General features: G+C 33.5%; 1 long non-coding RNA gene across 2 annotated transcripts in view; it reads right to left on the minus strand.

The window, feature by feature from the left end:
• Nucleotides 1-5,927, minus strand: part of LOC116280070 (uncharacterized) — a 158,075-nt gene extending 152,148 nt beyond the window's left edge. For both annotated transcript variants that reach the window (XR_004189384.2, XR_012065111.1), the window contains exon 1: nt 5,627-5,927. This is a non-coding gene — a long non-coding RNA (uncharacterized lncRNA). The remainder of the gene's footprint in view (nt 1-5,626) is intronic.
• Between the last annotated feature and the right edge of the window lie 7,260 nt (nt 5,928-13,187).

Genomic DNA, 13,187 nt, shown 5'->3' on the forward strand with positions numbered 1-13,187 from the left:
AGTTTTTGTACTACTGATTCACCTGCCTAAAATGTGGGCTGTTGTGTTTTTCACAATATGTATGTTTATATACATGTATATGTATATGTATGTATGTATCTATGTGTGTGTGTGTGTGTGTGTGTTATACTTGTGAACATTAAACACCATAAATTTAAGGATCCCTGATAGAACAAACCAGATTACCTGGCTCTTAATCTTATGACATTAACCAGATGCTTGACCTTGAGAAAGACATTCAAATTCTCCATGTGTCATTTTCTTCATTTATGAGGAGCTATACAAAATACTACAAATTAAACATAATACAAATAATGAGGTCCAACTGTATATCACAGGGAATTATATTCAATACCTTGTAATAGCCTGTAATGAAAAAGAATATAAAAAGGAATATATATGTGTAACTGAATCACTACTCTGTACTACAAAATTAACACTGTAAACCGACTATACTTCAATAAAAAATAGAAAATCTTTATAATGCTATCTTTTACATAAGCATTCAATAAACATTTGCCGTTATTATTGATGATAAGTTACATAAGGCTACAGTATTTGATGAAACTTTTAATATAACTTTTAGAATAAAGATGAGGGGAAGACATGACAAAGGCATTATAAATATTATATGTTTGAGAGCTCAGTATGTTAAGCAAAAATGTAAGTGTGTGGAGGGAATGAAAATGGAATTTATGTGTTTACTTTAAATATGTTACATGATTCTACGAGTCTTTCACTGATATTAAGGTAATTTTTCCTCAGTGTCCTTTTTATTATTTTATTGTTTCATGAATTTCACTATAAAATGCTCAATTTACGGTAGCATGCCTTTATTATAAAAATGATACGCTTATAACTTGGATTGTAGTTTCAATGCTATTCTATGCTTTGAAAGTCCAAGAAAAAAATATGATTAACCTGCTGAGGCCTCAGGAGTGGTACAACTTTGCACACTCCTTGTCTTGCTTATTTCTTAGTTTTCAGTCCATCTTCATATGTCTAACTCCATCTTCTTACCACCACAGTGAAACTAGCCCCCAAGAAATAAGACACTGATTTCATGTTATTTCCAATTTAGGGACCACCAACTCAAGTTCATTTTCTGAGCTGAGGGATTTGTACCACTCCTTGGGTTTGTACCATTGAATTATCAACTTCAGAGGATAGGTTTGTATTCTACATACATATATACTCCAAAATAAGTTCACAAACATATATCTTACAGTAATTATAACAGCCAGTAATCTAGAACTATGCACAGATATATAAGTTATTACTCATTACTACTCTGCTTCTACCTATGGAAAAGCTGCCAGGTTCTAAATTACCTACCAAGCAAAGCCAAAGACTGTGGCTAGGAAGAGGTGACAGTACTTGGGTTTTCATGCTTATCATATTTTAAGTACTTAATACATACATTGGATGGAAAGGATTTTTCAAGGTTACACTAACTCAGACCCAAAGACCATCATTCTTTACAAAATCTCATGGTTTCCTACTGCATGATATAGCTATTTTTCAAATATCCAAGCTAGCTTCAGCAATATTTGATATGAATGAATTCATGATTTTTTTGTAGAAATAAACTTCTCCAAATGTTGATCCATTTTCTTACCATTTAAAAAATACAATTTTCCTTTTGCATGTGTTTTTATCTTTTTAAAGGGCTTTGAATTTTGCTTTGTTCAAAACTCCAATAATAATCACATGGGGATATGGTTACATACACATTACAAATCTTATACACATAACTTTTGAATTGAAATTTCTATTAGGCCTAGAAATCTGATGGTTTTAGAAATAATTTAGTTGAATTTTTTAACAATCATAAATATAATTAGTTTTTCATATACTTATATAGTTATTTTGCTTGTATTCACCTTAAAAAGTTTGGCTAAGTTTATTATAGAAAAATATTCTTATATTTTAATACACCCAACATTTTATGTTTTTCCTAAATTATTGTCTTTTATACAGCTTATTTTTGATATCTAAGATGTAATGGGTAAATACTCACCTGACATTATTGCATGGTTATTACTCTTTTCATAAAACTTCTACTTATACACATCAGAAGGCTTCAAAAATCACGTTTAATTTGACAATAGAATTTATACTTTTATATTAAACTTTTCAGATTGACCAATTAAAACAATCATACTTCAAGAATCAGAAATATTTTAGAAATATTTCTTTTTTCAGTTATTGGTGAGTTACATATCTACATGTTTTGAGCTGAACAGTGTTCCTTCCCAAATATGTTGAAGTTCTAATCTTAAAAACTCAATGTAAGGGTATTTGGAAAGAGGGTCTTTATGTTGGGAATAAAGTTAAAAAGATGTCATTAGGCTGAGCTCTCACTGAGGGGCCTTAATAGTTCTGCTTAGCCTGATTAAGCTTTAAACAGGCTTCTTCCAGACTCTGGGCCCTCATCTCCCTCTTTTTAGAGCATCAAAAAACACTTGCAATTGTAAATTCTTTCTCTGCCCCTTTATTATGTAAATCTTCTCCCAGACTGTTGCCAGTTTTATAACTCAGAAACGTCTTTCTCAAGGACCTGGGAGCCATCCCTTTGAAAGGTCATCATGAAGAGAGTCCCTTTCTCCTAATCTCTGTGAGAGGGTAGGAGCCCAACTTCAATAAGAACTAATCAGCAAACACAATTGGCCTAACCCTAGTCGCCAAACTCCCCACTAACATCCTCCAGTACTTTTCCATTAGCTCACCCTAGAGCTTAAAAATTTTCTTGCCATTTGTCTCAGCAGAGTTGGGTTCAATCTCTTTATTATAATAGTCTGGAGACCTTGTGATATTCTTGAATAAAATCTTCTTTGACTGTTCATCTTTTCTGGTGCAGTTTTTATTTAACAGCTCTAATCCAGTTTAATTAGAATCCTTAACTGGGGGGAAATTTGGGCACAGAGACATACATGCACATAGGGAGAATGCTACATGATGATAAGGGCAGGGACCTGAATCAAAAATTCCCAGCAAACCACCAGAATCTAGGAAAGAGGCATGGAAGAGTTTTTCCCTCACAACCCTCAGAAGGAACCAACTCTGTTGACAACTTCATCTTGGACTTCCAGCCTCCAGAGCTGTGGAAGAAAGCATTCCTCTTGTTTAAGGCACATAGTTTGTAGCACTCTGTTTGGCAGCCCTAGGAAACTAACACATCATGTTTTGTAGTGAAAAGATTACAGATCTGTAGTTGGGAAAACTAGTCTTGAAGACTAATTCTGCTCCTTCCTAGATTTGGGGACTGGGGTAAATCAATAAAGTTTGTTAGTTTCTACATCTTCATTGGCAACTGAATGACCTAACATTTTGAGAGGTGTTGGCTTATAATAAGGCTAAATAAATAACAAAACATTATTTCTCAATCAAGAGAGAGTTTTCTAAGGCTAAGATAGCATAGCAAAAAGTTTCTTAAAAATGCACGAGAGCTAAGCACCTTAATAAAAATGAAAAACCCAGAATTTCAAACTCTTCTCCTTTGAATTTACTACTTTATTAGCATTTTCCATGGAAACTCAATTGTGTTAGGTTTTACCTAATGTACAGAACCTTAAAAGGGTCTAGATATTTTCAGTCCAAACTAGCTCATTTCACTGATACATAGCATCATCCCAACTTAAGCATAAATGTAGGTGTCTTTTGTCATCTTCACAAGCACCTCACAAAAGGGTGGAATCTCCAAATTCCCTAAGTAGAAACACTTCTCTTTTCCATTTTCAAGAAAGCATATGCAGAATGACCTAGAAAACTTACATTTCCATTATAAACCTCAGCTTTTTCATCACCAGCATGTGCCTTTTAAATACTACTTTATATTAATGTCGATGCTTAGTAAAGGAATATGAAAGATAGTATAATACTTCTTGAAATACTCTAATTTATAAAAGGAGAGGTTTTGTAACAAGGCAACAATTTTATAATACCCTTGTGTTTTTCTAGCCCTCACAAAGAGCTGAGGGAGAATCCATTTAATATCTGAGTGAGTGCCAGTTTGACCAGGTTCCATGCAAGGCAGTGTGCCATAATTAAAAATAAAAATAGTTACACTAATCAAACATGAAACAAATAGCAGTAATAGCAAATGAAAAAAAAAAAGTCAATTTGGAGAGGGAAAAATAATGGTCCCTTAGGAATAATGAGGTGGGGAACAATGATTAAGGACAGAAACACATGGTGAATTGCGTTCTTATACGTTTCATACATTTTTACCCTAGGGAAAATTCTTTTAAAGGTGAATTAACATCAATTTAAGAATTTTGATAATTTTATAATCAGTAGATCGTATCAGTCTCTGTATTCAAAGACTGAATAAACTGAGTGCTTTCAAGTAAAATGCTAAAAAATTATCCATAAAGAGAAGTCATTGGACAGAAGGTATATTCTTTTAGTACTAATTTTAATCTCCTTGGTCGTAGGTTAATTAACAACAGCCTTTCAAATAATTATATCAGTCTTTTAATGCATAGATCAGATTTGAGTTTGTCAAAAAAAAAAAACTGGATGTACTAATCAAGCAGTTGATGGTGATTAAAGCAATTTCAGCCCCAGGAGATAACAAAATTCCTTTCCTTTCCTGTCAGTGGATTACCAGCAAAGACCATATAATTTCGCTGATCCATTACTGCCGAAACTGCTGGCTTCAACTATTTTGACATTTATTTGTTTATATATATTATTTGGCACATGAAGTTTTCCAAGCTCTTTATTATACAGGACAGTCAAAAAATTAGTATGAGTAGATCACAATTAGGTAACTTATAGAGTGTAGCTTGGGGTCAATAGGGAGCAGAAATAACATGCAACTTCTGACAAATTAATGTCAAAAACAGTTTTTTAAAAGGAGAGTTTCACAGGAGCATGAAAATGTCTAGTTGGGAAATAGAATGGCAACGTTGAAATTAACTAACTACGATGTTATTGCAATAGTCCAGGGGAGAAATTATAAAAATAAGACTGTGGCAAAGGTGAAAGAAAGAATAAAGCCCGATTCAAAAGGCTTGGAGACCAGAGGGACATGAAAGAAGTTATCAGTAAAGGATGTCCCCAAAGTTTTAAATTCAATGGCTGGGTAAATAATGAAGACAATAACAAAGATTAAGAGTACACATAGGTGCGAAACAGGTTGGAAAAGAATGCAATTTGCTCAGTATCAGAGAAAATGAATTTCAGAAACTAGCTGGATACCCAAGATCAGTAAGAAACTGCTTTTAAGGTTTAAAAAAAAAACAAAAGCCTGGAGATAAAGATAATATAAGTAAAACTTACAGAGTGGGTAGATTCTGAAGGGAACAAATGAAATATATCATTTATAAAAAGTTGTACGAAAAAACTCAAATTACACTAGCCACTTGAAAGGAGTTATCAGAAAATGTAAATTCAGTCACTGCTCAATCTCTGAGAACTGCTTGGTGGAGTTGCAAGTATATTCACACCACATTTCTTTCTACTACTTTATAACTGAGTTGATTTTTCCCCCCCAAACTCTCCACCACTGAATAGAGAGAAAAAAACAGCAAATAAACAAAAACATCAGCAAAACTTTGTTTTAACTCATTGTTTTAGTTTTCTATGGCTGCTGTAACAAATTACTACAACACGAACTTACTTTCTTACTGTCCTGTAGGTTGGACGTTTTCCTGGGCTAAAACCAAGGTACTGGCAAGCCTGTGTTCCTTTCTGGAGATTCTGCAGGAGAGACGTTTTATAACTGACGGAGCTCTTCCCATCTCACATTGGTCTGACTTCTTCTGCCGCCCACATTCACTTTGAAAAACTCTTGTGATTTAATTGGACACACGTGGATCATTTAAGCCGGTCTCCCTTCTTGAAGGTCAATGATTAGTAAATGTCAGCAGTCTTAAGTGAGTAGGCTATGGGACCCAGGTCAAAGTTCACAATAACTTGCATGTGTATGAGGTAAGAAGTAAATGTACGCATGCGCAAGTAGCATGAGTCAGCATTATGAACAATACTCATGCGCGGGCATAATGAACGGACAAGTGCGTACACCTGAGCGCGTGCGCCACCCGCTTGTACTGCAATAAAGTGCTGTTTTGCTCTATGTCGGCTCCTTGTGCCTTCTTCCAGTTGGGCAGTTCACCTCCTCGGATCCCTCTCCAGCCTCCAGCGGCTGACAGTAAACAATTCCAACAACAACTTAAATTCCTCTTTACCATGTAATGTAACATTTCCATCTGTTCTGGGAATTGGGACAGGTACATCTTTGGGTGGGGCATTAGTTTATCTTCGACACTGATAAATTTAGCTCAGTGCGATTATCTTGGAATATCATCTATATTAATGCTTAGCCTCTAATTTTACTTTTACATAATGTTCCAAATACAAGTGAGATTAAAGCTGTGGCTTATGTGACCTTCCATTTTGCAGGGAGAAGGCAGGACTCCTGAGATCCCAGCTGTAACCGCTAAATTCTCCCTGCTTTCATATGAGGATCTGTGCTTGTCCCTTGATTGAGGAGCTTTTTGGTATAACTAATTCCACCTGGCTTAAGCTGTGCAACGCTACCACCAAAACCTATAGCTCACTGCACTGAAGACTTCATTGCTCGTGACTGTTCGATTCCAATATTTTAGCTTTTGCCATTCATTGGGGCTCTGGTATTTGTCCACAAGCAGGAATTAAAGAAAATGCTAGATCCACTAAACAATGTACAGGTCAAATGGTACAACTGTGCTGCTTCAAGGTCAACAGGCTATCATTTCCTTTGCCGAACATTACCGTCTCTCTACAATGAATCCGCCCTCCTGGATGCTCTGTTACTCAGGCTCCTGATACGCAGCTTCAGGTTTCTCTACTTGTTTGAGGCCTCTCCTAAAACTCCAAATCCCACCTTGCACTTTCATTTTGAGGTAGCAGAAGTATGAGAAACGACCTCTCATAGTTCACTCTGTCTCCTTCAGTTTCTCCAGGTCAGAAAGGACAGTCATCTTTCTTGTTTTTCTTCTTGCTGTATCCTCCTTCCACCTTATGGCAACAAACATATTGAAGGGTTATTGGAAATATTATGTAAGGGGCATTGAAAAATTCTGCATTATGTATGAAACTCTATGATCTCAGTTTCTCTATGGTATAATTTTTACTAGGGGGGTCAATGTACAATTTTTAACTAAGGATAGCAAAAGATGAAATATTTCTTTAATAACCCAAAATATTCACCCTTGCAATATGAATGTCAAGTAGCTTTTTCTGCCATTTCAAAGCAATTCAATCTTTACTCGCTCACCACTATTCTACTAATATTTAAATATTTAAAGACATGTATACTTTCCTGAAGAAGCAATGATTTCCTGAGTTAATACACCACAACATGTTGCTCATTATCATTTAGTAACTGCAATTTCCTGCAAGTATACTTATATAAAATTGTACTTAAAAAAATGGAAATCATATGCCTCTTCCTTCTTTAAAAAGGATTCAAAATTTTATTACAAGATGTATACCATAAAAGTGTTGTTTTAAAAAAAAGGTTCTATGTATTGGTACAATATTTATGCCTCTTAAATTTGGAATGAAATGACTTGCTTTATAGCAGTCATGACATTTTCCATTAGTAAACATTACACTTACTGCCACCATGATGAGTTTCAATGGCTTAAAGGAATGGCTGACTCGTAAGTATCCCCCTTTTTTCATATCTTAGAAAAATAAGAGTAATCCATTTGCAGCAACATGGATGGACCTGCAGACCATCATTCTAACTGAAGTAAGCCAGAAAGAGAAAGAAAAATACCATATACTGTCACACATATGGAGAGTCTAAAAAAAAAAAGGACACTCTGAACTCATCTACAAAACAGAAATAGACACAAAGACATAGTACACATCTCATGTTTACCAGGGAAAGGAGGTGGGAAGGGATAAATTTGGGAGTTTGAGATTTACAAATGTTAGCCAGTATATATAAAAACAGATTTTAAAAAAAGTTGCTTCAGTATAGCACAGGGAACTATGTTCACTATCTTGTAATAATCTTTAATGAAAAAGAATATGAAAAGGAATATATGCATGTATATGCATGACTGGGACATTGTGCTGTACACCAGAAACTGACACATTGTAACTGTACTTCAAGTAAAAAAAAAAAAAAGTAGGCCTTGAGCTGGAGGTACAACTCTAAAGCAAAACCATGTGATAATATCTTTTACCTACAATAGCAATTGAGCATTCACTATTTTAAGCTAAAGCTTTAATTTTTACTGTATATTTATGTCTCAATCTTTAGAAGTATAAACTTCTTGTTTATGAAATTATAAACCAAAGTTTATAATTACTTATGTTTTTTGTTTTTTTAATTTAAATGTGAAACTAGGATCTTATAAATTTTAGTTTTCTAGACATTTTTCTTATTATATCTATTGGTGAGTAATTTCAAATATCTAAGGCTTTTTATTTTAAAATGATATATTGATTTAGGAATGCCTGGGTTACATTTGAGACAAATGGACAAACTTTGGCCAGATAAATAAAGATCAAAAAAGAGAATATACAAATGAACTGTAATAGGAATAAGATATAAATAAAAATACAAAAGTATTAAATACTAGATGCTAAAATTGAATATTTGTATGCTAATAGTTTTGAAAACTTATTAAGTGGATAAATTCCCTGAATAATTTGACTAAGATGTAATTTAAATGGAATTTAACTGCAGAGAATCCGAATCAGTAACTGCTAATTTTTCTACACAATAATTCAGTAAATTTAAGAATTTTTCTTGGTCTATAGATATTAGAAATGAAATAATAGGCCAAAGTGGAAAATATTTTCCACAAATATAACTCACAAAGACTTACTATCCTGAGAGAATATTCATGATACGTAAGTGAGTGAGTAAATGTGTGTGTGCATGTGTATAAGAAAAAGACCACTAGCAAAACTTTAAAATGGTAAAAATATATAAATAAAGATTTCCTAGATGAAACATGAATAATAAAAGGACATTAGAGAGAAATGTGAATCCAAACCACAGTGACCAATCTGGTAAACATTCCAAAGTTGGATAAACCAAATCCTGGCAAAGATACGGAGCAAAGGGCACCTTCAATTAACTGCCTACAACTGCTTATCTTATTGAAAATTGGTGCAGCAAGTTTGGAAGATACCTTGGCCGTACTTGACAAAATGGGCATGTGCATATTTTAGGACCCAGCAATCCCACTACTTTATATACCCTTGAGACAGTATTGCACATGTGCTTCTGCAGACATGAAATCAGAGTTTTCCTAGCAGCCCTGTTCATAATAGTAAAACACTGGAAACCACCCAAATGTCCATCAACAGTGGAACAAACTGTAGCTTCATGTATCAAATTGGATGAATCTCAAAAGCGTAACATTACCTGAAAATAGCAAGCCCCAAAAGAATATACAATAATTTCATTAACAGAAATTGAAAATGCAATAAAAACTAAATAATTGTGCGTGCGTGTGTGTGTGTGTGTGTGTGTGTGTGTATTAGATGGATAGTAAAACTCTAAAGAAACAGATTTAACGACACATAATTTGGAATAAGTGGTTATTACTCCTGGGTGAATGAAGTTGACAGGGAACAAACAGGGCTTTTAAAGTATTAAGCTGACTTCTGAATATATTGTTTGGTTTACAATGATGATTTAATTGTACATCTCTGTATATTTCATGATTTACAAAAATAAAAAGAATACAATGCTAATAATACATTATGTGCACAAACACCAGAGACACAGCCCATTAAAAGGGCAGAGAGTTTGGAATTAGAGAAAACCAGAGCTGAACAGTTGTTACACCACTTACTAGGTTTGTGACCTAGATATTTTTAAAAAGGGAGATAATAATATCCATTTCATAGGGCTGCCACCAGAACGAAATGAAATAATGAATGCAGAATGCCTGGCACATAGATGCTCAAATTGAGACTCAGCAAGAAGGAAATTAACTCTCCTTTACTGACAGCAGTTACAACAGAAGAAAAGTATGTGTTCGCTGCAGCAACTACACTGTGAATTGTCAAACTGTGAGTGAAAAATGCAATGGAGTAACAGCTTCCAATAAATACTGTGAGGAAGCTGAGTTTCGTCCTACTCAGGCATGCATATACATAGGCAGAGGGGAGGAGTGACAGAAGTGGCTCTCTTTTCAGGAGACTCTTTCACCCTTAGATGATCTGTCATTGTATGCAGAACACACTGGCAGATTTATCCCCAGGATTCAGGTTGCTCAGTAATGGTTCAGCTGAAAGCATTTCAGGAGTGCCATAAAGTGGGAACTCATAAATGACGGAGTCTATTATTGGGTGACAAGCTCCAGCCCGGTGACTTTGTTTGTGACTTTGTATAGACTGCAGAAATGCTTTCACTGTCATGAGCTTCAGGAGGAAAGGAAAATGCACTGACAACACTGGTCAGCACATTTAATGGTCTGATACTGTTAAAAAAAAAAAAAAACCCTCGTACAGACTGAAAGCTAAATGATTTAAAGTAATTGCCATGACACAGAGCAGTTACATTTACTGATGCAGCTTGTAAGTGTGATGAGATCTAGGTGTGCTTTATAGTTTCCTTAATATTATAAGGAATATTGTTTCCATATTCTGAATAAAGCCACTGAATTTTCACCCTGCTTTTATTTTATATTATGATTAGAATGATGATTAATGGTGGGCTTCTCTATAATTAAATGATTGGTCAGCAGAAAAATATGTGTCAACAGTTTATACGTGTGACTAACACTGCCTGTAAAATTGCTTTAAGGGGGGGGAGTAAGTCGGCACTTGGACTTACGTCATTGTGCCTCATGCAATCTACCCTTCAGTGGTCAATCATAATGGGACCTTTTTACTTCAGAAGTTACTCTGTTTACATTTTGAATCATTAATTTTTTAATGTTGGAGAAATAATAATGCTGATGTCTATCCAATTACTAGATTACAGGAAGCAACAGAATCTTTAGAAACTATATATATATACTTTAATTCTGTTCCTGTTATTATTTCAAAGGATTCCTCTTTGATGTTAACTTCAAATGATATAGATGACATCCTTTGTCTCCTGTTTTCTGTGATATGCAAGCAAAGATCTCCATCATCACTTGAAATAATTGAGAAATTAATTTTAAATATTATTTCATACTTTTTCAATAAATATATGATTATTTTACTTTTTTTCTATCAAAGTGTTAATTAATCAGTTTAGGTAAAAGCTGGAGTCAAAACCATAGGTCCAAATATCTGTAAATTATTAGTGATTTGCCTTGATAACCTGGAAATAATGATCACCTTTTATAGAGGCATTTTATATATATATTAAATCACACTTAAATGATGAGGCATAAATACAAAAGCACAGAAAAAAACTAATTGTGGGGAAATTTAAAGGAATTGGATAAAAAAGCATTTCCTAGGATTAACGCTGGATATAGCTCTACTTTATTGCTCTTTCAATTTTGTCACATTCAGATCTAAATAAGATAAGGAGATTTTGAATTAGGTATCTCAGTAAATTGAAAAACTTCAAAAAAAAGAGTAACCCACAGCTCATTAAAAGTGATGAAAAAGGACAGAAGTTTTATATGGTCCTATAACCAATGAAGAAATTGAATATCATTAAATTTCCTTAAGAAGACCAATGCATTTCTCTGGTGAATTCTTTGAAACTTTACAGTGAAGAAAACAACATGAATCTTATAAAAATTCTGCCAAGATTAGACAAAAGAAGAAATACTCTTTAAACTCAGGTCATCTCTCATTTTTATGGCTATGCCTAAATCTTAAATAAAATATTTTGAATAATATATACAAACAACAATTCATTATGAATACATTGAATTTGGTCCATGAATGAATGGTCCTTTGAAATTTGAAATTCAAAACTTTGTCAGTATAATTGCATCATGACTGAATCAGGAGAAAACATATGTGATCATAACATTAAACACCAATGAAAGCATCAGGTAAAACTTATTTACCAATCTAAATTAAAAAAAAAAAACAAACTAGTAACAGGAGAATTTCCATAACCTGATAAAGCACATTTACAAAATCCAGCAACAATATCACGATAATACTGAAAAAAATCTTTTAAGTTTTCTCTCTGAATAAAGGAAGAAAACAAAGGAGGCTGTTACCACAATCTCTAGTAGACTTATTTTTTAGAACTCATGGAATAAAGCAAAAATGGGTAATTATAAAACTATTATTCAGAAATATAATATTGATACAATATTCAGATAAGCTACAGATATGCCATTCGATTTATAAAATGAACTTATTAAGTTTCCTGAATATGAGAGTAATTTGCAAGAATTGACTGAGTATCTGTACACCAGATATGAACCATACCGAGAGAAAATTATATCACTGACAGTAAAACCAAGAAGCATGAAATATATTCATATTAAACGTACAAGTCCTCTGCACTGAAGACTATAAACTTACTGATATACATTGGAAAAGACCTAAGTAAATGGAGGACGATATCTTATTCCCACGATCAATGATCCAATATTGAATAACATTCAATAACAATAACATTCAATAAATGTTATTCTGCTCAGATTGTTCTAAACGTGCAGCACAATCACAAGCAAAATGATAACTGTGCTCTTTTTGTAGATATTGTAAAATATATAGTAAAATATTAAGTATAAGTAATGCAAAAGCAATTAATTAAAAAGAATTAAAGAGTTGGTAGATTATTCTAATGACTATCACATGTTTTGGAAAATAAGTTAGGAAGATATGTTTTGAATTAAGGAAGCCAAAAAAAAAAAAAATCAATGGTACAATGGTACAGAAACACACTCACATGTATATGAACCCTTGATATATGACAATAGGGAGAGGATGATCTATTCAATAAATAGTGTTTTGTCAATTTGTTAAACATGCACACACACACACACACACACACACATACACATATATATTATATAATAATGTTAGTTAAGATAATACTGTATATATGTATTAAAGTAAACATTCAAGTCACAAACTGAGAAACAGTATTTGCACACATAACTGCCAAAAGCTCATTTCCAGAAAAAAATACATAAAGTCTTACAAATCAATAAGCAAATAAAGAATCCCATAAGCAGTGGATAAAATGGTTGATGAGGCATTAAATAGAAAGGACATCCAAATGGCCAATTACTGTATGAAAATGTGCCCATTAA

This window comes from Vicugna pacos, chromosome 3 (assembly GCF_048564905.1).
Source record: "Vicugna pacos chromosome 3, VicPac4, whole genome shotgun sequence".
Lineage (NCBI taxonomy): Eukaryota > Metazoa > Chordata > Mammalia > Artiodactyla > Camelidae > Vicugna > Vicugna pacos.